Source organism: Zalophus californianus, chromosome 4 (assembly GCF_009762305.2).
Source record: "Zalophus californianus isolate mZalCal1 chromosome 4, mZalCal1.pri.v2, whole genome shotgun sequence".
In the NCBI taxonomy this organism is placed as follows: Eukaryota; Metazoa; Chordata; class Mammalia; order Carnivora; family Otariidae; genus Zalophus; species Zalophus californianus.
This window is the reverse complement of record NC_045598.1, coordinates 99,059,509-99,084,408: the sequence shown is the minus strand read 5'-3', so window position 1 is coordinate 99,084,408 and position 24,900 is coordinate 99,059,509. Positions and strand designations below refer to the sequence as shown.

At 39.3% G+C, this 24,900-nt stretch overlaps 1 protein-coding gene and 1 pseudogene across 1 annotated transcript in view; one reads left to right on the top strand and one right to left on the bottom strand.

Annotated features, from left to right (window-relative positions):
- MAN1A2 (mannosidase alpha class 1A member 2) overlaps positions 1-24,900 on the bottom strand; it is a 198,932-nt gene that overhangs the window by 153,801 nt on the left and 20,231 nt on the right. The window lies entirely within an intron of this gene.
- Positions 12,695-15,466, top strand: LOC113914490 (annotated as a pseudogene).

Here is a 24,900-nt window from a genome sequence, read left to right as displayed (position 1 = left end):
CCAGTGAACCTCCACAAACAGTGGATATTACATGCCACTTTCTAGAGCCCACCCTAATGGTGGGGGAGAAATACAGGCCACAACACATTCTATATCCCTCTCAAAAGCTTCACAATGCACATGAGTATTTTAAAGGCTCTGAGAAGTTCTGCAATAAAGGTGCCTAGCATAACACTGCCCAACCTTTTTTAGTCATATTGCCCTTTTCTGCACACACTCCTTTTAGCATGCCACGAAACACACTGTCATAGATGAATGTCCTCAAACTATGCCATCAACCAACTAAGCCTTTGGTAGAACCCACTACTTTTTTGCTGTGTGACATTAGATGTATGTCACCTCTCTGAGCCTCCTTTTCCCGTCTGTGAAGAGTATCCCCACCAACCTTGCAAGACTATTGTGAGGAGTGGATGAGATGACACATGAGTCTAGTAGTACAGAAAAGTCCTTATCAACTTAAGGTTCCTTCCTTCCCTTACCACCTATCCTTTTCCTCACCCCACACAGATACACACACACACACACACACACACACACACACACACACACACACACACACACACACACACACACACACACACAGTGCCATTTAATGATGTGGGATAACAGCAGTGGCCTCAGGAACCAGGGACCAATACCCAGGGACATCTTGCAACTTCTCAGCAACCCTGCACTGAATGACATAAGAGCTTCTGGGCAAACCTACAAGGATTTAGAGGGCACCAAATGCTCTTAAAATGTGGCCAGTCTCCCGTAGAACTAGCAGGGAGCTGTGACCTCCCTTTTCCATCCCTGACTCCTTTGCCCATATGTCCATTAACGACAGCTGGGGCCTTCAGTATTACCTCAGAAATAGAAGGCATAATGGGCATGAGTGCAGGGAAGCCTATTTTCATTTACTATTTTACTAATTAAATGCTAATATCAATTATTTCTCTAAAAGTAAAGAAGTATATTTGAGAGCAACCTATATATGAAAACAATTTTCAAATTACACAATTTTTAATAATTATTTTTAAAAATAAAAAATTCAACCCTCTAAATTTTAGTACTCTATAGGAAAGCCCCCAGTCACTTTACCTCACTTGGGTTACTGTTATGGCATCCAAACACTGTTCAGCAGAGCTATACTGCTGCAATATTGTGCAGTCTTATTAAAAAATATTTTGAAAATCAAAAGATCTATAAATTTGCATTTGTCCCTCAAAAATAATTATTTGTTTAGCAGTTTAGTGAGTACACTCACCACAGAATAACCACCATGAACTGGAGCTCAAAGGAAGACCAATCTAGTCAAGAGGAACTCGAGTCCAAGGAATTGAGTTGGACCTCCTGTTAACTGGGTGCCAAGAAGAGTCATTTTATAGTTGAGGAGAAAAAGTACTTAAGGTAAAAGTACTTAATCCAAAAGCCAGGAGACAATTCTCTCTCCAGCTCTGCCCCGACTTACTCTGCAATCTGACACAAATCACTAAAAACCACAAGATCAGTACTTTCTGGGTACTACCCCGACTACACCACTTGGCTAGTGGTATCCAAGGTAAATAAAAGTACTTAGTAAACTGTAATCCATTAATTATCTCAAACATCCTAATCTCTCTGATAGTTTTCTTCTCTCTATATATATATCAAACTTTTATTTTCATTTTGGTCTCCTTTCAAGGGGCTCCTCAAATTTTTAGTGGCCAAATCTCTAGATTTGCAAGTACACCAGCTGAATCAACTCTTTTGGACGTTTATTTTCACCTAGTTGATCTTTTACTTATGTATTTTTAAGATTTTTATTTTTAACTTTGATATCTCCAACAGAGAATCATGTTGAACTTGCACTTGTGTATGTTTCCTCTACCTTTCCATCAGTGTCTTGTATCTTTCCGTGTAGTAAAGAATTTAGCCTCCACCAAAGAGAAGTCTGGCCTTTGTCCTCAAGTTCCGGGAGGTAATCTTTCACATCTGACTAAAGTGTCCTTGTTTACGGTGAGTGCTGGCCGCACCCAATCTTAGGGTGGGGTTGGCCACATCTGATAGTCCTAGAGTCACGGCTGGCCACCCTAGAAACATCAACCATATGACTTAGGGTGAGGGTTCTGGGTCAGTTTTACTGAGACTGAGTTCAATCATGTGGGCAATCAATTAATCATGCCTACACAACAAAGCCTCAATAGAAACTCTGGACACCAAAGCTTAAGCAAGCTTACTTGGTTAGCAATATGTACTGGCACACTTTGAGGGGAGGAGAGTAATGTCCTGAGTTCACAAGGACAGGACACTAGAAGCTCCACATCTGGAACTCTCCTGGACTTTACCCAATGTGCTTCCTCCTTTGGCTGACTGTAACCTCTATCCTTTCCCTATAATCTACAATCCTTTGTGAGTGTAACTCCTTTCAGTAAGTTCTATGAGTGCTAGCAAATTATCAAACCTGATGGTGGTTGTGGGAGATCCCTGAAATTGCAGGTGGTGTCAGAAGGGAGGTGGTCTTGTGTAGAACTGGGACCTAAACTTTGAAGTTGGGCTAACTCTGGGCACCTTCCGAAGCTTCCAATAAAATCCAGTCTTACATATACAGGTTCTCATGAGATCTGGAATTGCTTTTTTCAATTACATGTTAATGTGTAATTTTTAACTCACTTTTTGATACCTTATACATAATATAAGGTTTTGTTGTTATTTTGTCTTGTTTTGTCCCTCCATGCACCCTTGGTCCTTGAAAAGCAAAGGCAAATGGCAACAATTGCTTTGGCTTAAATCATATAAGACAATGGTGACAATGGTTTAGTCAATGACTTAAGATTATCTTATTTAATTCTCACACCAATTTATGAGATACCCTCTATTAAGCACTGTTCTCCATCTTATTAGAAAAAATACTAAGGCACAAAGAGAAAAATTAAGTAATTTGTTCAGGGTCACAGAGCTAGTAAGTAGAGAGCCTAGACACAAGCATATACATTTTGACTTCTTAAACATTTATGCAAATAGCACCTTTCATAGAAGAGATGAATTATATTTAAGAGTTTGTCTCTTACTGTGTAGATACAAACACTATTTTTCAACCTTTCTTTCATCCTATAGCCCTCACTTTTTAGCTAAACACATGCTCCTGCTAAAAGTAAAACTCTTTCTCTGCCTCCCTTACTGAAACCGTCCTATAGAATTTGTGTGATCACAAATAAGCTTTTATCTTGGCTCAAGCCACTGTTGTTTTGTGACTTTTAGGTTTGGTAAAATGACCTAATATTAACTGAACCACACACTCTCCAACCTAAATGTTCTCTTTCCCTGAGGCTTTCATTAGTATCTGAGAGCTGATTTGCCAGAAAGAAACTAACCAGGTGACAAATTTCCCTCTCCAATTAGAGTATTAAAATAAGTCATGTTTGGAAATATTCTGAAGGGCAAATACAATCCTCAATTACATAAGGATACATAAAATTACATTGAAATCTTGTTTGGCAAAGATTTAGGCAGATATACAAATACTCTCCTCCCTCTCTACTCTTGACCCAAGAAACCTAAAGTCTCATCCATCCTTAAAAATAAAAACTTCCCTCAAAACTGCCTGTCTCCACTATCACTGGTGTCCCCCTTCCTTCTATCACTGTACTTTTTTAAAAGCACTACACTTGCTATTTCTACTTTCCTTAACCTCACATCCCTCTTTTATCCGTCACAGTTAAAAACTGATAACCAAGTTTATCCATCCTTTGAAACCACCTCGTCCTCACACTTGCCTTTCCAACAAACTGCTGATCACTGGCTTTACCATGATCAATCGGCTCCCAAAATGTCATATTCCATCCCCACTTCTGTTCTCACTCTATGTACTCTTCCTATTCAACACGAACCAACTGTATTTTCTCAACTATATATATATATATATATATATATATATACGGTCAGCCTTTACCAGGTTACCAAGTACTCCAAATCCAAATTTCTAACGATAATGTGAGACGCTGCCACTATTTGCCAAACGCCTCCAATTCAACACGTCCAAAACAGAACTGAATGATTACTATGGAAAAGGGACAATCACAGGCTAAGTTCATTCACAACAGATTTTTCTTTTAATTAAAATACCAGCAAAGTTAACCAGCAACAAAACATGGAAAAAAATAATTCATCATAAGTAATTGGACTTATCCCAGAAACCAGAACAGCTTAACATTAGAAAATTCTATCCATGTAATTTACTTAGTATTAAAGAAAAAAAATTATATAAATCACTCAGTAGAAACAGAAGAGTAAAGTGATAAAATTCAACATCCATTCCTGATTTTAAAACCTTATAGCAAGGGGCGCCTGGCTGGCTCAGTCGTAAAGCCTGTAACACTTGCTCTTAGGATTGTGAGTTCAAGTCCCAACGTGGGTGGAAGAGATTACTTAAAAAATAAAATCTTTAAAAAAAATAAAACCTTATAGCAAAGGAGAAAAAGAGAACTTTATCAACCTAATAAAAAAACAGCAATCTTAATGGTGAAACTGTAGAAGCATTCCCTTCAAAATGAGGGAAACAAGTAAGAAAGCTCACCATCAAAACTTTGAGGGAGAAGGAGCAAGACCGCAGAGGAATAGGAGACCTAAATTTCATCTGGTCCCAGGAATTCAGCTAGGTAGGGATCAAACCATTCTGAACACCTACGAACTCAAGAGGAGATGGAAGTAAAGAATAGAAGCAAGTCTCTGAACAGAAAAGCGACCACTTTCTGGAAGGTAGGACCTGCGGAGAAGTGAATCCAAGGGGATATTCGGTAGGATAGACGGTGGGGGAGGGGGCCTCCGTCAGCCACTTCTGGCAAGTGATGGAGCAGAGGAGCCCAAAATCGGAAGTTTTAGAAGGCTCTCCGCTGAGGGACGTCACTCCAGTGGCTAAGCTGGGGGGGGGGGGGGAACCCCTCGCTGGGACAGTGTGGTCTCAGGACCCGCAGGGTCACAAGAAGATGGGGGTGCCTAAGTGCGGCAGAGCTCCCGGGTATCGGAGCCGGGAAGCTGGCTGCAGAGACAGAGCCGAGGCGTGGACTCTCAGCTCGGGGTTGACATACACCGTGATCCGCGGCCCAGTTGGGCCACTGCTCCTCCAGCAGGGACCCAACAAGCGGCAGATCCGGGGAGACTCCCCTTCCTCCCCTGGGGAGGAGTGGCGCAGGAGCGCACCACAGGGATATGCTGGGTTTAGAGACTCCACACCGAGTCGGGTGCCAGAGATAGAAACGCTCGGTCACAAGCCGGGTGTGCAGGGAGTGTGACCGGAGACGGGGAGACAGGAGTGACTGACTACTTTTCTCTGTGGGCGCACTGAGGAGTGGGGCCCTGAGTTCTCCGCTGCTCCGGCGGAGATTGGGAGGCCACCATTTTCACTCTCCTCCTCCAAAGCTGTACGGAAATCGTGCAGGGAACAAAAGCGCCCGAGAGCAAACCCCAGCAGATTACTTAGCCCGGACCCAGCAAAGGCGGGGCAATTCTGCCTCCAAACCACGGCAACAGGCCCCTCCCCCAGAAGATCAGCACGAACAGCCAGCCAAGCCCAAGTTTACTGATCAATGAGAACGGCGAAACTCCAGCACTAGGGGAATACTGCACACAGAATTCAGGGCATTTTTACCATGATTCATTAGTCTTTCAAATTAATTTTTTTTAATTTTTTTTTGTTGAATTTTTCTTTTTCCCTTTTTCAACCATCTTCTCAATCCCTTTTTTTAAAAATATTTTTTATTTTTCATTTTTAGACTCACATTCTATCCCTTCATTGTAGTTAACCTTAATTTGGGTGTATATATATATATATATATATATGTTTTTCTCTCTTTAAAATTTAGGGATACAGTTTCTTCTAAGAGATCAAAATACACCCTAAATCTCTAGCGTATGGCTTTTGTTCTAGTCTCCTGCCTGATCACATTCTTTTTTTTAATTTCTCTTCTTTCTTTTTTAAACCAACTTATCAATTCCTTTTATAAAATCTATTTTAATTTTCATCTTTACAGTCATATTCCAACCCTTCATCGTATTTACCCTTATTTTGGTACATATATAACCTTTTCATTCTTTAAAATTTTGGGAGGCAGTTTTTTTTTTTTTTAAGATTTTATTTATTTGTTTGAGAGAGAGAGAATGAGAGAGAGCACGAGAGGGAAGAGGGTCAGAGGGAGAAGCAGACTCCCTGCTGAGCAGGGAGCCCGATGCGGGACTCGATCCCGGGACTCCAGGATCATGACCTGAGCCGAAGGCAGTCGCTTAACCAACTGAGCCACCCAGGCGCCCGGGAGGCAGTTTCTTCTAAAAGACCAAAATACACCCAAAATCTAGTGTGTGGTACTGATCTATGCACCATCCTGATCACATCTGATACTTTTTTTTAATCTTTTTCTCTTTTTCTTTTTTCTTTCTTTCCCTTTCTTTTCCCCCAGGTTCAGGTCTCTTCTGATTTGTTTACTGTATATTTTTCTGGGGTCGTTGTTACCCTGTTAGCATTTTGTTCTCTCATTCATCTATTCTCCTATGGACAAAATGACAAGACAGAAAAAAAATCACCTAAAAAAAAAAAGAACAAGAGGCAGCACCAACTGCAAGGGACCTAAACAATACGGACATTAGTAAGATATCGGAACTAGAGTTCAGAATGACGATTTTAAAGATACTACCTGGGCTTGAAAAAAGCATGGAAGATATGAGAGAAACCCTTTCTGGAGAAATAAAAGAACTAAAATCTAACCAAGTCGAAATCAAAAAGGCTATTAATGAGATGCAATCAAAAATGGAGGCTCTAACTGCTAGGATAAAGGAGGCAGAAGAGAGAATTAGTGATATAGAACGCCAAATGATGGAAAATAAGAAGTTGAGAAAAAGAGAGATAAAACTACGGGATCATGAGGGCAGAATTCGAGAGATAAGCGATAAGATAAGACGAAACAACATTAGAATAATTGGGATCCCAAAAGAAGAAGAAAGAGAGAGAGGGGCAGAAAGTATATTGGAGCAAATTATAGCAGAGAACTTCCCTAATTTGGGGAAGGAAACAGGCATCAAAATCCAGGAGGCACAGAGAACCCCTCTCAAAATAAATAAAAATAGGTCAACACCCCGACATCTAATAGTAAAACTTACGAGTCTCAGAGACAAAGAGAAAATCCTGAAAGCAGCTCGGGAGAAGAGATCTGTAACCTACAATGGTAGAAACATTAGATTGGCAACAGACCTATCCACAAAGACCTGGCAGGCCAGACAGGACTGGCATGGTATCTTCAGAGCACTAAATGAGAAAAATATGCAGCCAAGAATACTATATCCAGCTAGGCTGTCATTGAAAATAGAAGGAGATAAAAAGCTTCCAGGACAAACAAAAACTAAAGGAATTTGCAAACACAAAACCAGCCCTACAAGAAATATTGAAAGGGGTCCTCTAAGAAACAAAAGAGCCTAAAAGTAACAAAGACCAGAAAGGAACACAAACAATATACAGTAACAGTCACCTTACAGGCAATACAATGGCACTAAATTCATATCTTTCAATAGTTACCCTGAATGTAAATGGGCTAAATGCCCCAATCAAAAGACAGAGGGTATCAGACTGAATAAAAAAACAAGACCATCGATATGCTGTCTGCAAGAGACTCATTTCAGACCCAAAGACACCCCCAGATTGAAAGTGAGGGGGTGCAAAACCATTTACCATGCTAATGGACACCAAAAGAAAGCTGGGGTGGCAATCCTTATATCAGACAAATTAGATTTTAAACCAAACATTGTAATAAGAGATGAGGAAGGACACTACATCCTACTTAAAGGGTCTATCCAACAAGAAGATCTAACAATTGTAAATATCTATGCCCCGAACATGGAAGCAGCCACTTATACAAGGCAATTAATAACAGAAGCAAAGAAACACATACAAAACATAATAAGAGTGGGGGACTTTAATACCCCCCTCACTGAAATGGACAGATCATCTAAGCAAAAGATCAACAAGGAAATAAAGACTTTAAATGACACACTGGACCAGATGGACTTCACAGATATATTCAGAACATTCCATCCCATAGCAACAGAATACACATTCTTCTCTAGTGCCCATGGAACATTCTCCAGAACAGATCACATCCTAGGTCACAAATCAGGTCAACCAGTACCAGAAACTTGGGATCATTCCCTGCATATTTTCAGACCACAATGCTTTGAAACTGGAACTCAATCACATGAGGAAAGTCGGAAAGAACTCAAATACATGGAGGCTAAGAAGCATCCTACTAAACAATGAATGGGTCAACCAGGAAATTAAAGAAGAGTTAAAAAAATTCATGGAAACCAATGAAAATGAAAACACAACTGTTCAAAATCTTTGGGACGCAGCAAAGGCAGTCCTGAGAGGAAAGTATATAGCAATACAAGCCTTTCTCAAGAAACAAGAAAGGTCTCAAATACACAACCTAACCCTACACCTAAAGGAGCTGGAGAGAGAACAGCAAATAAAGCCTAAACCCAGCAGGAGAATAGAAATAATAAAGATCAGAGCAGAAATCAATGAAACAGAAACCAAAAAAACAGTAGAACAGATCAACGAAACTAGGAGCTGCTTCTTTGAAAGAATTAACAAGACTGATAAATCCCTGGCCAGACTTATCAAAAAGAAAAGAGAAATGACCCAAATCAACAAAATCATGAATGAAAGAGGAGAGATCACAACCAACACCAAGGAAATACAAACAATTATAAGAACATATTCTGAGCAACTCTATGCCAGCACATTAGATAATCTGGAAGAAATGGATGCATTCCTAGAGATGTATCAACTACCAAAATCGAACCAAGAAGAAATAGAAAACCTGAACAGACCTAGAACCACTAAGGAAATTGAAGCAGTCATCAAAAATCTCCCAACAAAAAGCCCAGGGCCAGATGGCTTCCCAGGGGAATTCTACCAGACATTTAAAGAAGAATTAATACCTATTCTCCTGAAACTGTTCCAGAAATAGAAATGGAAGGAAAACTTCCCAACTCGTTTTATGAGGCCAGCATTACCTTGATCCCCAAACCAGACAAAGACCCCATCAAAAAGGAGAATTACAGACCAATATCCTTGATGAACATGGATGCAAAAATTCTCACCAAAATACTAGCCAATAGGATCCAACAGTACATTAAAGGATTATGCACCACAACCAAATGGGATTTATCCCTGGGCTGCAAGGTTGGTTCAACATCCGCAAATCAATCAATGTGATACAATACATGAATAAAAGAAAGAACAAGAACCATATGATCCTCTCAATAGATGCAGGAAAAGCATTTGACAAAGTACAGCATCCTTTCTTGATCAAAACTCTTCAGAGTATAGGGATAGAGGGTACACACCTCAATATCATAAAAGCCATCTATGAAAAACCCACAGCGAATATCATTCTCAATGGGGAAAAACTGAGAGCTTTCCCCCTAAGGTCAGGAACGCCGCAGGGACGTCCACTATCACCACGGCTATTCAACATCATATTAAAAGTCCTAGCCACAGCAATCAGACAACGAAAAGAAAGAAAAGGCATCCAAATTGGCAAAGAAGAAGTCAAACTCTCCCGCTTTGCTGATGATATGATACTTTATGTGGAAAACCCAAAAGACTCCACCCCAAAACGGCTAGAACTCATACAGGAATTCAGTAAAGTGGTAGGATATAAAATCAATGCACAGAAATCAGTGGCATTCCTATACACCAACAACAAGACAGAAGAAAGAGGAATTAAGGAGTCGATCCCATTTACAACTGCACCCAAAACCATAAGATACCTAGGAATAAATCTAACCAAAGAGGCAAAGAATCTGTACTCTGAAAACTATAAAATACTCATGAAAGAAACTGAGCAAGATACAAAGAAATGGAAAAATGTTCCATGCTCATGGATTGGAAGAACAAATACTGTGAATATGTCAATGCTACCTAGAGCAATCTACACATTTAATGCAATCCTTATCAAAATACCATCCACTTTTTTCAAAGAAATGGAACAAATAATCCTAAAATTTATATGGAACCAGAAGAGACCCCGAATAGCCAGAGGAATGTTGAAAAAGAAAAGAAAAGCTGGCGGCATCACAATTCTAGACTTCAAGCTCTATTACAAAGCTACAATCATCAAGACAGTATGATACTGGCACAAAAACAGACACATAGATCAATGGAACAAAATAGAGAGCCCAGAAATGGACCCTCAACTCTATGGTCAACTAATCTTCGACAAAGCAGGAAAGAATGTCCAATGGAAAAAAGACAGTGTCTTCAGCAAATGGTGTTGGGAAAATTGGACAGCCACATGCAAAAGAATGAAACTGGACCATTTCCTTACACCACACAAAAAACAGTCTCAAGAATGAAACTGGACCATTTCCTTATACCACACACAAAAATAGACTCAAAATGGTTAAAGACCTAAATCTGAGACAGGAGTCCATCAAAATCCTAAAGGAGAACACAGGCAGCAACCTCTTTGACCTCAGCCGCAGCAACTTCTTCCTAGAAACATCGCCAAAGGCAAGGGAAGCAAGGGCAAAAATGAACTATTGGGACTTCATCAAGATAAAAAGCTTTTGCACAGCAAAAGAAACAGTCCACAAAACCAAAAGACAACCGACAGAATGGGAGAAAATATTTGCAAATGACATATCAGATAAAGGGCTACTATCCAAAATCTATAAAGAACATATCGAACTCAATACCCAAAGAACAAATAATCCAATCAAGAAATGGGCAGAAGACATGAAAAGACGTTTTTCCAAAGAAGACATCCAAATGGCCAACAGACACATGAAAAAAAGTACTCAACATCGCTCGGTATCAGGGATATCCAAATCAAAACCTCAATGAGATACCACCTCACACCCGTCAGAATGGCTAAAATGAACAAGTCAGGAAACGACAGATGTTGGCTGGGATGCGGAGAAAGGGGAACCCTCCCCTACACTGTTGGTGGGAATGCAAGCTGGTGCAGCCACTCTGGAAAACAGTATTTAGGTTCCTCAAAAAGTTGAAAATAGAGCTACCGTATGACCCAGGAATTGCACTACTGGGTATTTACCCCAAAGATACAAATGTAGGGATCCGAAGGGGTACGTGCACCCCAGTGTTTATAGCAGCAATGTCCACAATAGTCAAACTATGGAAAGAGCCAAGATGTCCATCGACAGATGAATGGATAAAGAAGATGTGGTATATATACACGATGGAATATTATGCAGCCACCAAAAGGAATGAAATCTTGCCACTTGCAATGACATGGTTGGAACTGGAGAGTGTTATGCTGAGCGAAATAAGTCAATCGGAGAAAGACATGTATCATATGATCTCACTGATATGAGGAATTCTTAGTCTCAGGAAACAAACTGAGGATTGCTGGAGTGGTGGGGGTTGGGACGGATGGGGTGGCTGGGTGATAAGACACTGGGGAGGGTTTGTGCTATAGTGAGCACTGTGAATTGTGTAAGACTGTTGAATCACAGACCTGTACCTCTGAAACAAATAATATATGTAAAAAAAAAAAAAGAAGATAGTAGGAAGGGAAAAATGAACAGGGGGACATTGGAGGGGGAGTCAAACCATGAGAGATTATGGACTCTGAGAAACAACCTGAGGGTTTTAGAGGGGAGGGGGTGGGGGGATGTGTTAGCTTGATGATGGGTTTAAGGAGGGCACATTCTGCATGGAGCACTGGGTGTTATATGCAAACAATGAATCATGGAACACTACATCAAAAACGAACAATGCAATGTATGGTGATTAACATGACATAATAAAATTTATAAAATGCAAAAAAAAATTAAAAAGTTTATTTGACTGTACTGGATGTCTTAGCCAGCAAAGTAAAAGAAGATGAAAATACAAGAAAAATTTCAAAGTCTTCTGTCATTGATAATATGATTTATACACTGGAAACCCAAAGAATCTACAAATTATTAGAAACCAGAGTGCAGCAAGAGAAGGAAACAAACAGAAAGGAGGCCCCCAATAAAGGTCACTGCCCTTCCTTCTCACCCTTTGGGTCTCACCTGTCTAGACTCCAAGCATTCAAACTTCCACTGACACAGTCTTTTCTCTTAAGGTAAAATCACTGTTTACATCAGCTTTCATTCACATCCATTATTGCACTGCTAAGATTTCCAGGCCCTGTCTTCTGATTTAGATTTAAGAAACATAAAAGCCCTTAAAGATAACTTTTCTAAAGCCTTATAAGTGAGGAATTTTATTAAAGTGACTCTTACTAATCTCCAAATTCTAATCATCCTATGGGTTGACTAAAAAACATGCTGAATGATTCAAAAATGTAATGCTATCTTCCAAAAGAGAAATGACAATGACCTATATGATGGCCTTTTTAAATTTTTTTATTTTTTTTAAGATTTTATTTATTTGAGAGAGACAGAAACAGAGCACAAGCTAGCTACTTATGCACAATCATAGGCCAAGAATGGTTTTAGGAAACGACCACAAGATAGTCAGCAACAGCTACAGAATATACTGGAATAACAATATTCTACAAGGCTCAGTGGCAAGTGCCTGAAAGAATTTAATACCTTCCAAAAGAAATGCCACTGCTTCAAGGTCATAAAGGAAGAACTCCTTAAACTCAAGCTAACCAAGAGTTAAAACAATGCTAATTATTTTCAGAGGGTTGTTCACAAATATATAGTCTAAGATGATTCTTCATAGCAAATGAACGCACTCTACGTGCACAGAATACACTGTCATACAAACGACAAAGAACTTCCTGAATGTTACCATTTTAAGCTAAACCGTGTACCTTCTGGTGTACAGATTTGTAGTTAAGAACCAAACAGCACAAACTCTATCACATTTGGGTTCCCTATTCCATAAGAGTGAATCCATTCTTAAGAAAACACATTAAAAGGAAAGCACAACTGTTCACCAAAATAAGTAACTGGTCAGTCACCTGAAAAAAACTGAAAGAGATTCAAAGTGAAATAAAATTCACTGAGAAATCCAACGACCTCAAGTTTCCATACCAAATCCACTTACTTTGGTCATGTGGGCCCCATGAAATACCAAGTTCTTTCATGTTCCCGTTTTAATAACGCAGCTCCTGAACCATCAACACAATTCACTATCTCTATCTTAAATTTGTTCAGATATAGGTAAACCATATGGCTATCAAAAAAATTTGTCTACAACAGAGAACTGTTATAGATCAATCTAACTACATTTTAGGGAATTTTAGTTTGAGTTAATGGTAATTTCAGGTTAAATCACTAGTTATCAGTTATTGAATTAATTTCAGCTTAACTCAATGATAATCAATAAATGTCTACCAAATGTGAGGGGCACTGAGCTAGGTGCAGGGAATACAAAGAAAAATAAGGTATTATTTGCCCACAGAAGTTAACAATCCCATGCAAAGAAAGTAAATGCAAAATGAGTGGATCACAAAAAGGGAAGTAAGTAACTACAGGTGGTGTACCAGGGACTGTAGGTTAGACAGAAGAAGTAAGTTATCCACAGAAAAGGTATTCTCGAAGTATACACATATGCCTTGAGAAGATTTACATAGGAAAATAGTTTAGAAATGCATGATCTTCAGGGCACCTGGGTGGCGCAGTCAGTTAAGCGTCCTGACTCTTGGTTTTGGTTCAGATTACCATCTCTGGGTCGTGGGATTGGGCCTGAGCCCCACATCAAGCTCCGCACTGAGAAAGGAGTCTGCTTGGGATTCTCTCTCCCTTCTCCCTCTGCCCCTCCCCCTCTCTCTCTAAAATAAATAAAAATAAATCTTGGAAAAAAAAAAGAAATGCATGATCTTCAAATACAAATTAAAAGTAAAAACATGAGTTTGCCAAACAGATTAAGAAAACATGGGCATGCTAGGCATAAAAGGGATAGTATATAAAGATATCAAAGTGACACAACACACAAGTTAGTTGCTGTGTATGCTAAATCATAGTGTGTGTGGTGGGAGAGGGTATGGTACAGTAAAGCAAAACAGACTGAACATAACAAGGAAGCTGGAGAGGACAAAGTCTTAATCATGAACAGAGCTTGCATTGCATCCTGATGACAAAAGGAAGCCACTAAAGGACTTCTACTTGAAAATGGCATGCCTGTACTTAAATCTTAAAAACAAAAAAAATGCCTCCTGAGGACTAACATGGTGGCAAGGGAGTTAGGAAGGAAAATGATACAGGAAATGGGAGTCAGGAGGTCACCCAAGCAAAAAACGATAAGGACCTAATAAAATCCCTCTAAAGTGGATAGGGAGAGGTGGGACCAAATATCAGAGACCTAGACAGGCAGGACCAACAATAAGTTTAAGTGATTAAATGTGAATGGGAAAAGGAGTTGTATGATGGGTTTTTCACTCTAGTGACTAGATAGAAAGGGGTAAGCATTTACTAAACAGAAAATAGAGAGGGCGGCTCTTCCGCCGCCATTTTAAATCCAGCTCCATACAACGCTCCGCCGCCGCTGCTGCCGCGCGACCCGGACGGCGCGCCAGCACCCCACGGCCGACAACTCCGCCACCATGGAGCACACGAACAAGTACAGCAACATAGAGGAATTCGCAGACGGATCCAAGATCAACGCGAGCAAGAATCAGCAGGATGACGGTAAAATGTTTATTGGAGGCTTAAGCTGGGATACGAGCAAGAAAGATCTGACTGAATATTTGTCTCGATTTGGGGAAGTTGTAGACCGTACAATAAAAACAGATCCAGTGACTGGGAGATCAAGAGGATTTGGATTTGTGCTTTTCAAAGATGCTGCTAGTGTTGATAAGGTTTTGGAACTGAAAGAACACAAATTGGATGGCAAATTGATAGACCCCAAAAGGGCCAAAGCTTTAAAAGGGAAAGAACCCCACAAAAACCTTTTTGGATTTTGGATTGAGCCCAGATACTTCTGAAGAACAAATTAAAGAATATTTTGGAGCCTTTGGAGAGATTGAAAATATTGAACTTCCCATGGATACAAAAACAAATGAAAGAAGAGGATTTTGTTTTATTACATATACAGACGAAGAGCCAGTAAAGAAATTGTTAGAAAGCAGGTATCATCAAATTGGTTCTGGGAAGTGTGAAATCAAAGTTGCACAACCCAAAGAGGTATACAGGCAGCAACAGCAACAACAAAAAGGAGGAAGAGGTGCTGCAGCTGGTGGAGGAGGTGGTACTAGGGGTCGTGGACGAGATCAGGGCCAAAACTGGAACCAAGGATTTAATAACTATTATGATCAAGGATATGGAAATTACAATAGTGCCTATGGTGGTGATCAAAACTATAGTGGCTATGGCGGCTATCATTATACCGGGTATAACTATGGGAACTATGGATATGGACAGGGATGTGCAGACTACAGTGGGCAACAGAGCGCTTACGGCAAGGCGTCTCGAGGGGGTGGCAATCACCAAAACAATTACCAGCCATACTAAAGGAGGATGTTGGAGAAAACAGGAGGAGATTGCTAAAGTTAACCCATCTTGCAGGATGACACTGAACACTGGTCTTCTGTTGATCTAAGATGATTATTTTGTAAAAGACTTTCTAGTGTACAAGACACAACTGTCCAACTGTATATAGCCGCCAATTAGTTTTCTTTGTTTTTACTTTGTCTTTTGCTGTGTTATGACTCGATGTGGAATTGTGTTTATACAAATTTTATTTGTATGATTCCATGTTAAACCTCAAATAAATGCTTCCTTATGTGATTGTTAAAAAAAAAAAAAGAAAGAAAATAGAGAGGGCGCCTGGGTGGATCAGTTGGTTAAGCAGCTGCCTTCGGCTCAGGTCATGATCCTGGAGTCCCGGGATCGAGTCCCGCATCAGGCTCCCTGCTCGGCGGGGAGTCTGCTTCTCCCTCTGACCCTCCTCCCTCTCATGCTCTCTCTCCCTATCTCATTCTCTCTCTCAAATAAATAAACAGAAAATAGAGAAAAGGTCGACTTGGAATAAAGGGAAAGAGTGAGAAAGAAATGAGTAAGTATGGTTTTAGACATTGTGTTTAAAAAAGCCAACAAAGCAAGCAGGTTAAGATCTCCAGGGCTGAAGACATGCATTTGGAAATCATCAGCCTACAGGAGGGGCTGACGCTCCCACCTAACTGTTCACTTATATGGGTGAATTTTATGGTATGTAAAGTAAATCTCATAAAGATGTTTATTAAAAAGTAGGAGCAGTTATGTGGATATCAGACAGTAGTTTTCAGAGCAGGGATAAAGCAGGTTTTATAATAACAGGGTTAATACATCAAGAGAATACAGCAAAAGAATCTAACAATGTAAACATTACACATCTAATCAGAGGGTTTCAAAACATATGAAGCAAAACTGACCAAAATAAAAGGAAAAACAGACAAATCCACAGCATATTAGGCAAATCCAACACCCTTCACTCAATAACTCATAAAAGAAGAAGGAAAATAAGTAAGGACATAAAAGATGAGCAACACACCATCAACCAACCTGACCTAAATGACATTTATAAAACACACTACCCAACAACAGCAAAACACACATTCTGTTCAAATGTAAATAAAACATTTACCAATACAGACCATTTTCTGGGCTGTAAAACAAGTCTTAATAAATTTAAAAGGATTCAAACCATAGAGTATGTTTTTTGCTATAGAACTGAAGTGGCAATCAATAAAATGATGGGATCTAGATAATCTCCAAATATTTGAAAACTGAGTAATACATTTCTCAATAATTAAGGGTCAAAAAAGAAATCAAAAGTGATACTAGATAATACAGTGGTGGATGCATGTAAGTATGCATATATTAAACACTACTGAGGGCGCCTGGGTGGCTCAGTCATTAAGCGTCTGCCTTCGGCTCAGGTCATGATCCCAGGGTCCTGGGATCGAGTCCCGTGTCAGGCTCCCGGCTCAGCAGGGAGTGCCTCTGCCTGCCGCTCTGCCTACTTGTGCTCCAACTCTCTGTCAAATAAATAAAATCTTTAGGAAAATAAATAAATAAATAAACACCACTGAAATGTACACTTTAAGTGGTTGAACTGTATGGTATGTGAATTTGATCTCAATAAAGCTATTTTTTAAAAAAAATTAAATCAGAAAGTGGCTTGAATTAAAAGAAAATGCAAACATCAGAATCTGTAGGTGAAGCTCAAGGAATCCTTACAGAAAATTCACAGCACTAAATGCCTGCATGAAGAAAAGAAGAAAGGTTACAGGGACAGTTCTAGCATAACCAATCCAAATTAGAAAGATCTTAGATGAAGGACCTCAGGTTCTAACTTAATAGAAAAAGAGAAAACTAAACCTAAAACTAGCAGAAGAAATAATAAAAGTGAAATGAAAGAAAAAATTGAAGACTGAGCAAAACCAATGAAACAAAAGGCTCACACTCAGATTTAAAAAAAAAAAAGATAAATTTCTGACAAGACTAATAAAGAAAGCCACAAATTATAATAACTAGAATGAAAGCAGCGGCATAACTACAATACTACAAATATAAAGTTACAGTAAGAGACTGTTTTTTACAAGGTTACACCAAAAATTCAACAATTTACACTCCTTGCTTAAAAAAAAAAAAAATACTCAGGTGGACTCAAGAGAACCTAGACTACTACCTGAACAGCCAATATCTATTAAAGAAACTGAATGTGTACATAAAACTTTCCATAGAGAACTCCAGCAGTTCAGATGATTTCACTGGTGAACTCCACCAAGTATTTAGAGAAGAATCAGTATCAGTTCCTCAGAAACTCAGGAAACTGAAGAGGGAATACTTCTCAACTCCTTTCATGAGGGCATTACTCTGATACCAAAACAGACAAAAATAATAACTACTCCTTGTGAACAGGGAAAGGACTTCTATGATTTAAAAAATACGTAATGACTGAATGGAGTTAACATTCAAAAATCAAACGATGCAAGTCACCATATTAACAGACTTTTAAGAAATGACTATATGATCATCTCAGTAGATACAGAAAGAAAATGTGGCAAAATCCAATTCCTATTCCTGATTTAAAAAAAAAAAAAAAAACTCTCAGCAAACTAAGAATGTAAGGCAACTTCCTAATCCAATAAAGGGCATCTATGAAAAACCTACAGCTAACATCATCCTTAATGGTAAGACAGAATGCTTCCTCCTGAAGATAAGGAACAAGGGAAGGGTGCCTACTCTCACTACTTCAATTCAAAAATGTATTAGAGATTCTAGCCAGTGCAAAAGGGCAAGAAAAAATAAGCAACCACTTCAGAAAGAAGGAAGTAAAACTGTATTTATTCACGGACAGGACTGTAGAAAATCTATAACCCTAACTCTAATCATATTTTGCAATTTTGCACCTTTCAGACTATGCACATGGTAACCACTCCTCCTTTGGAGTCTTCTCTGTTCTGCCCTGATGAGTTCATATGCATTTGTAAAAATCCCACTCTCTATATCCAGCATTCTCTATATTCCCCACCTTTTTTTCTTTTTCCAACTTTGAGATATAACTGACATAGAACATTGTATAAATTCCAGGTGTATTAACATGTTGACTTGATAGATTTATATATGGCAAAATGATAACCACCACAGCCATCAGCTAACATCTCCATCGTTATATAATTATCATTTATTTGTGATAAGAACATTTAAGACCTACTCTCTTAACAACTTTCAAGTATACAATATAGTATTGTTAAACCATAATCACCATGCTATATATTAGATCCCCAGAACTTGTTTGTCTTGTAAGTGGAAGTTTGTACCCTTTGACCCAACATCCTCCCATTTCCCCCACTCCCAGCCCCTGACAACCACAATTAAGTCTCTGTTTCTATGATTTTGGCCTCTTTATATTCTACTTACAAGTAGAATTTGTCTGTGTCTATTTTTATGTGAGGACCATACTGTTTTGATTACCATAGCTCTATAGTATACTTTGAAGTCAGTAAGTGTGATGTCTCCAGCTTTGTTCTTCTTTCTCAGGATTGCTTTGGCTATGCAGGGTCTTTTGTGATTCCATATGAATTTTAGGATTGTTTTCTCTAATTCTGTGAAAAATACCAGTGGAATTCTGACAGGAATTGCACTGACTCTATCGATAGCTTGAGGTAGTATGAACATTTTAACAATATTAATTCTTGGCGCCTGGGTGGCTCAGTCAGTTAAGCGACTGCCTTCGGCTCAGGTCGTGATCCTGGAGTCCCGGGATCGAGTCCCACATCGGACTCCCTGTTCGGCAGGGAGTCTGCTTCTCCCTCTGACCCTCCCCCCTCTCATGCTCTCTCTCTCTCTCAAATAAATAAAATCTTAAAAAAAAAAAAAAAAACAGTATTAATTCTTTCAGTCCATGAGCAGGGATATCTCTCTCCAATCGTTTTTATCAAAATCCTGTAGTTTTCATTGACAGATCTTTCACCTCCTTGGTTAAATTTATTCCTCAGTATTTTATTCTTTTTGATGTTATTGTGAATGGGATTGCTTTACTTCTTTTTCAGATAGTTTGTTAGTGTACAGAAACATAACTGATTTCTACATGTTTATTTTATATCCTGCAACTTTACTGAGTTCGCTGAATATTCCCATCTTTTTTATGGTGGAGTCTTTCCGGGTTTTCTACACATAAGATCATATCATCTGCAAAGACAATTCTATTTCTTCCTTTCCAATTTGGATCAGTCTCTTCTTTAGTTTGCCTGCTTGCCCTGGCTTCGATTTCCAGTACTATGTTGAATAGGAGTGATGAGAGTGAGCACTCTTGCCTTATCTTAGATCTTAGAGAAAAAGCTTTCAATCTTTGCTGAATATGATGACAGCTGTGGGCTTATCATATATGGCTTTTATTATGCTGAGGTATGTTCCTTCTATACCCAATTTACCGCGAGTTTTTATCATGAAAGGATGTTGTATTTTGTCAAATGCTTTTTCTTCATCTACTGAGATGATCATATGACTTTTATCTTTCATTCTATTAATGCAGTGTATCACATGTATTGATTTACATATTTGGGGCCACCTTTGCATCCCAGGAACAAATCCCACCTGATAATGGTATATGATACTTTTAATGTGAGGCCGAACTTGGTTTCCTAATACTTTATTGAGATTTCTGCAGTTTTCTCATCAGGGATATTGGCCTGCAGTTTTCTTTACTTCGAGTGTCCCTGTCTGGCTTTGAAATAAGGATAATGCTCATCTTATTAAATAAGTTTGGGAGTACTCCCTCCTCTTCAATATTCTGAAGAGTTTGAGAAGAACTGGTCACCTTAATTTTTCCTTAAATGTCTGGTAGAGTTCACCCATGAAACCCTCTGGTCCTGGGCTTTTCCTTGTTTTTCTATTACTGATTCAATTTCCTCTTTCTTCATGATTCAGACTTGATAGGTTGTATGTTTCCAGGATGTATCAATTTCTTCTCCATTACCCAATTTGTTGGCATTTATTTGTCCTTAGTAGTCTCTTATCCTTTGTATATCTGTGCTATCAGTTGTGTCCTCTTTAATTTCAGATTCTATTTGTGTGGGGTTTTTTTAAGATTTTATTTATTTATTTGACAGAGAGCAAGATCAGGAACACAAGCAGGGGGAGTGGGAGAGGGAGAAGCAGGCCTCCCGCGGAGCAGGGAGCCCGATGCAGGGCTCGATCCCAGGACCCTGGGACCACAACCTGAGCCAAAGTCAGACGCTTAATGACTGAGCCACCCAGGTGCCCCATGCCTTTTCTTTTTTGCTTAGCAGTGTAGGTAGAGGCTTGTCCATTTTATCTTTCCAAAAACACAGCTCTTAGTTTGGTTGATCTTTTCTATTGGTTTTCTGGTCTCCATTTCAGTTCCTTTTGCTCTTTTCATTTCCTTCCTCTGCTAACTGTAGGCTTCATTTGTTTTGTTTGTTTTTTTCTTAGTTCCTTGAGATTTAAAGTTAGGCTATTTATTTAAAAATCTTTTTTTTCCTTAATGTAGGGGTTTATCCCTATAAACTTCCCTCTCAGAACTGGTTTTGCTGCATCCCATAAGTTTTGGTATGTTGTGTTTCCATTTTCGTATGTTTCAAGGTATTTCTGGATTTCCCTTTGGACTTCTTTAATCCACTGATTGTTCAAGTGTTGCCGAATTTCAACATACTTATGAATTTTCCAGCTTTTGTTCTGTAATTGATTTCTAGTTTCAGACCAGTTATTGAAAAAGTTACCTGGTGTGATTTCAATATTCTTATATTTATTAAGACCTATTTTGTGACTTATCCTATGATCTATCCTGGAAAATGTTCTGTGTACACCTGAGATGGATATGTATTCTGCCCCCTTCTCCCTCTCTTCTTCTGTAACAACAATAATTTGCAAATTGGTTCTTCTGATAGTATCCCAAAGATCACATAGGTTTTCTTCACTCTTTCTCATCTTTCTTCTTTATTCTCTATTGCATGTGTAATTCCAAAGTTTCTGTCTTCTATCTCACAGAATCATTCTTCTGCTTGGTCCATTCTGATACTGATTCTCTCTACTGCAGTCTTCCTTTCTTTCATCAAATTCTTCAGCTCCAGAATTTGGTTCTTCCTTATGATTTCTATCTCCTTGTTAATCTTCTCATTTTGCTCATGTATCGATTTTGTTCTCTGTGTTTTCTCATAGCTCACTGACTTTCCTTAAAACAGCTATTTTGAATTTTTTATCCATTGTATTCATCAATCTCCATGTCTAGTTACTGGAAGTCTATTGTGACTACTTGGTGGTGTCATGTTTCCTTGGTTCTTCATGTTCTTTGGGAGTTTTTGCATTGCTCTCTCTGCAGCTGAAGTATCAGTCACCTCCTCTAGTCTTTACCAACTGCCTTCTGGGGAGAATAAATGCCTTCCATCAGCCCTGTTAGAAATTCTGAGACTTTCTATCGATACACCTGCTTCATACTTCTTGTTCCCATTTGTGGGAGAATTCTCGATTTTGTCTGCCTTTTCTCAATCCTACGATGCACCAGGTGGAGTGCTGACTGCCTCTTTTGTTCTCCTAAGGGTGGCACGACAGCACAAGTTTGTGCTCTCTCCCTGAGCCACAGATTTGGGGTGCCTAAGTTTGCCTTCAGGAGCACAAAGATCTGGCTCCATAGTGGGAGGAGGTATATGGCACAGGGAGTGCTGAGGGTGCCCATGGGCCGCTGAGGGAATCTACAGGTGAGGCTTTTCCAGCAACTCAGGGGTGAGCGTCTTGATGGGGGTCCATGAAGCAGTTAAGAGAATCTACATCCCTTGAATGTCCAAGAGTCCTTTCTGCCACTATCCCAGTCTTTTCTCACATCTCAGTCAGGGAGCTCCCAATTTAGTACACTAGATGGGAGGAGAGAGAAATGAGTCTCTCTGGCAACATCCAGCATAGCTGGGGAAGCTGGATGTTCACTTACCCATTCTGCCTTTCCCCCGTGGGAGAAATCATGGGCTGAAATGGGCTCTGGTCTGAAGCTGTGCTACGTTGGGGGAGGGCTGATTCAGGTAAGGCCAAGCTGTTCCTTTTACCCACTCCAGTGAGTCCAAACTCATATATTTTTTTGCTCCCACAGAGTGCTGGAACTTCTCTTCTAGAAACGTGGATGCCCACCAAGGCTCTCTTGTCCACAGGTGAATGTCTCAGTGTTCTCCAGGGGCTTCAGACTGCAGCTAAGAAAGGTTAAATCCAGGTCAAAGGCCAGTTTGCAGGGTCCACAGCCAGGACAGAGGTCTCTTTGCCTATTATCTGATGGGGTGGGCAAGATTCCTCCTGGGTCTTTTGGTGTATAATGCTGATTGCAAAGCCCCCACAAAGGCACTTTTGTTCACGGATAGAAGCTGAAACATTGTTGTGGGTGGTAGGGCACAAAAATGAGGGACATCTTATGCAACCATGATGCTAACATCACTCTTCCCATAGCCCTTTATTTATAAATCTTATTTTCATAGTTATCATTTTTCTATAAGTTTGTTAAACTTTTTAAGTTTAGGGCATTATCTTACTCTGTTATATTCCCACTGTTTGAAACATAGTACTCAATAAATACCTGATGAATAATGAATGAATGATCACATGGAAAGCCACCTTAATTTTCATCATGTTTCTCGGATCCTGTTGTTTCATCTTGATCATCTACGTCTACCATACTTATTTCATCCCTCAACAATAAATATAGTGCTAAGTTTGTTTCCTTCATGTGATCATTTTGATTACAATCTCTCTCACGTATCTGGGTTTTTTTTGGTTTTTTAAATATATTTTATTTATTTATTTGACAGAGACAGACACAGTGAGAGAAGGAACACAAGCAGGGGAGTGGGAGAGAGAGACGCAGGCTTCCCGAAAAGCAGGGAGCCCGATGCAGGGCTTGATCCCAAGGACCCTGAGATCATGACCCAAGCCAAAGGCAGACGCTTAACGACTGAGCCACCCAGGCGCCCCTCATGTCTCTTGTTTTTAACCCAACCGATTTTTACAATTTATTTGGAAGGCCAAAAAACCCCACATTTTGTCAATTTGCTTCTTCCTTGAGGTGTTGCTCTCCTGAGATTAAAATCTAAAGCACAGACAGAGCAGGCGCACAGATAACCAAACCACACATGCCAGAATCCATTATAAAACAAACCTTGTGAGAAATTCAAAGTGTTTTCTTATCATTTAAAAATATGTAACAAAGAAATAGTAAAATCTCTACCCCAGAACAGAGGTTCTAAATAAAACAAAGCCTGGCCATCCTGCAGTGAATCAGAAACTGAAAACAGGTATAAAACTCAAAAGCAAAAGAAGAAACTATTATGTACACAGCAACTCCCAGCCTCTTTCTTTCAGCTTCAATATTTTATAAGACTTTATTTCATAATGTTCTTTTGTCTTAGAAGGTGACTGACTCAGTATTTTAAGTAGTCCTTTTAACTAGCTAAGAAAGTATAAAGAATGAAAGTTGATGGTTTTCTGATTATTATAAAGATCCTCTCTCCCCAAAAATCATAATCATCAAAAAGTAACCATTAAATGCAGGCCAGAGACAACATTTATGCTAGATTGATTATAAGAAATCATCAATTCATATATGCACCATTATGTTTACTGCAGCATTATTTCCAATAGCAAGATATGAAAGCAACCTAAGTATCCATCAATAAACGTATAAATGTCATGTAAACATATCATGGAATATTACACAGCCATAAAAAAATGAGATCTTGCCATTTGCAACAACATGAATAGAAGGTATTATGCTCAGTGAAATAAGTTGGACAGAGAAAGTCAAATACTATATGATTTCACTCATCTGTGTAACCTAAAAACAAAACAAACGAACATATGAAAAACCAGCAACAGACCCATAAGTACAGAGACCTGGTGACTGCCAGAGGGGACGGGGTGGGGGATGGACAGAATGGATGAAGTGGAGTGGGAGGTACAGGTTCCAGTCATGGAAGTTAGAATAAGCCAGCAGGATGAAAGGCACAGCATAAGGGATATAGTCAATAGTACGGTAATGGCACTGTATGGCATTGTATGGAGACAGATGGCAGCTACACTTGGGGCAAGCACATAATCACTATGTTGTACACCTGAAACTAACGTAACACTGTGTGTCAACTATACTTAAATTTAAAAAAGAGAGAAAAAAAGAAATCATGTTCAAAACAAAACTATAGGTCACTAAAGGTCATCTGTGAAGACATAAAGACAGTTTACTCTAAATGTTCTTTTTAAAAAGGTTTTGTTAACATTACTCCTTATTTTCCTGTGGACTAAAACATTATCCATTCAGACTTTAGTGCAGCCCCTGGCCCAAAGCTGCTGTTTGCACCATAAGCATCTTTACCAAGTACCCCCTGCCTACACCTGAAACATAAGATTCAGGAACAAAGCAGTAGCCACCTCTCTTGTTCCTGGTCAGCTCTGCCTTCCCATTTTCTAGTTTTGAACCTTCCTTTTCTTGTTTCTCTAATTTTTCTTCTGGTTCAT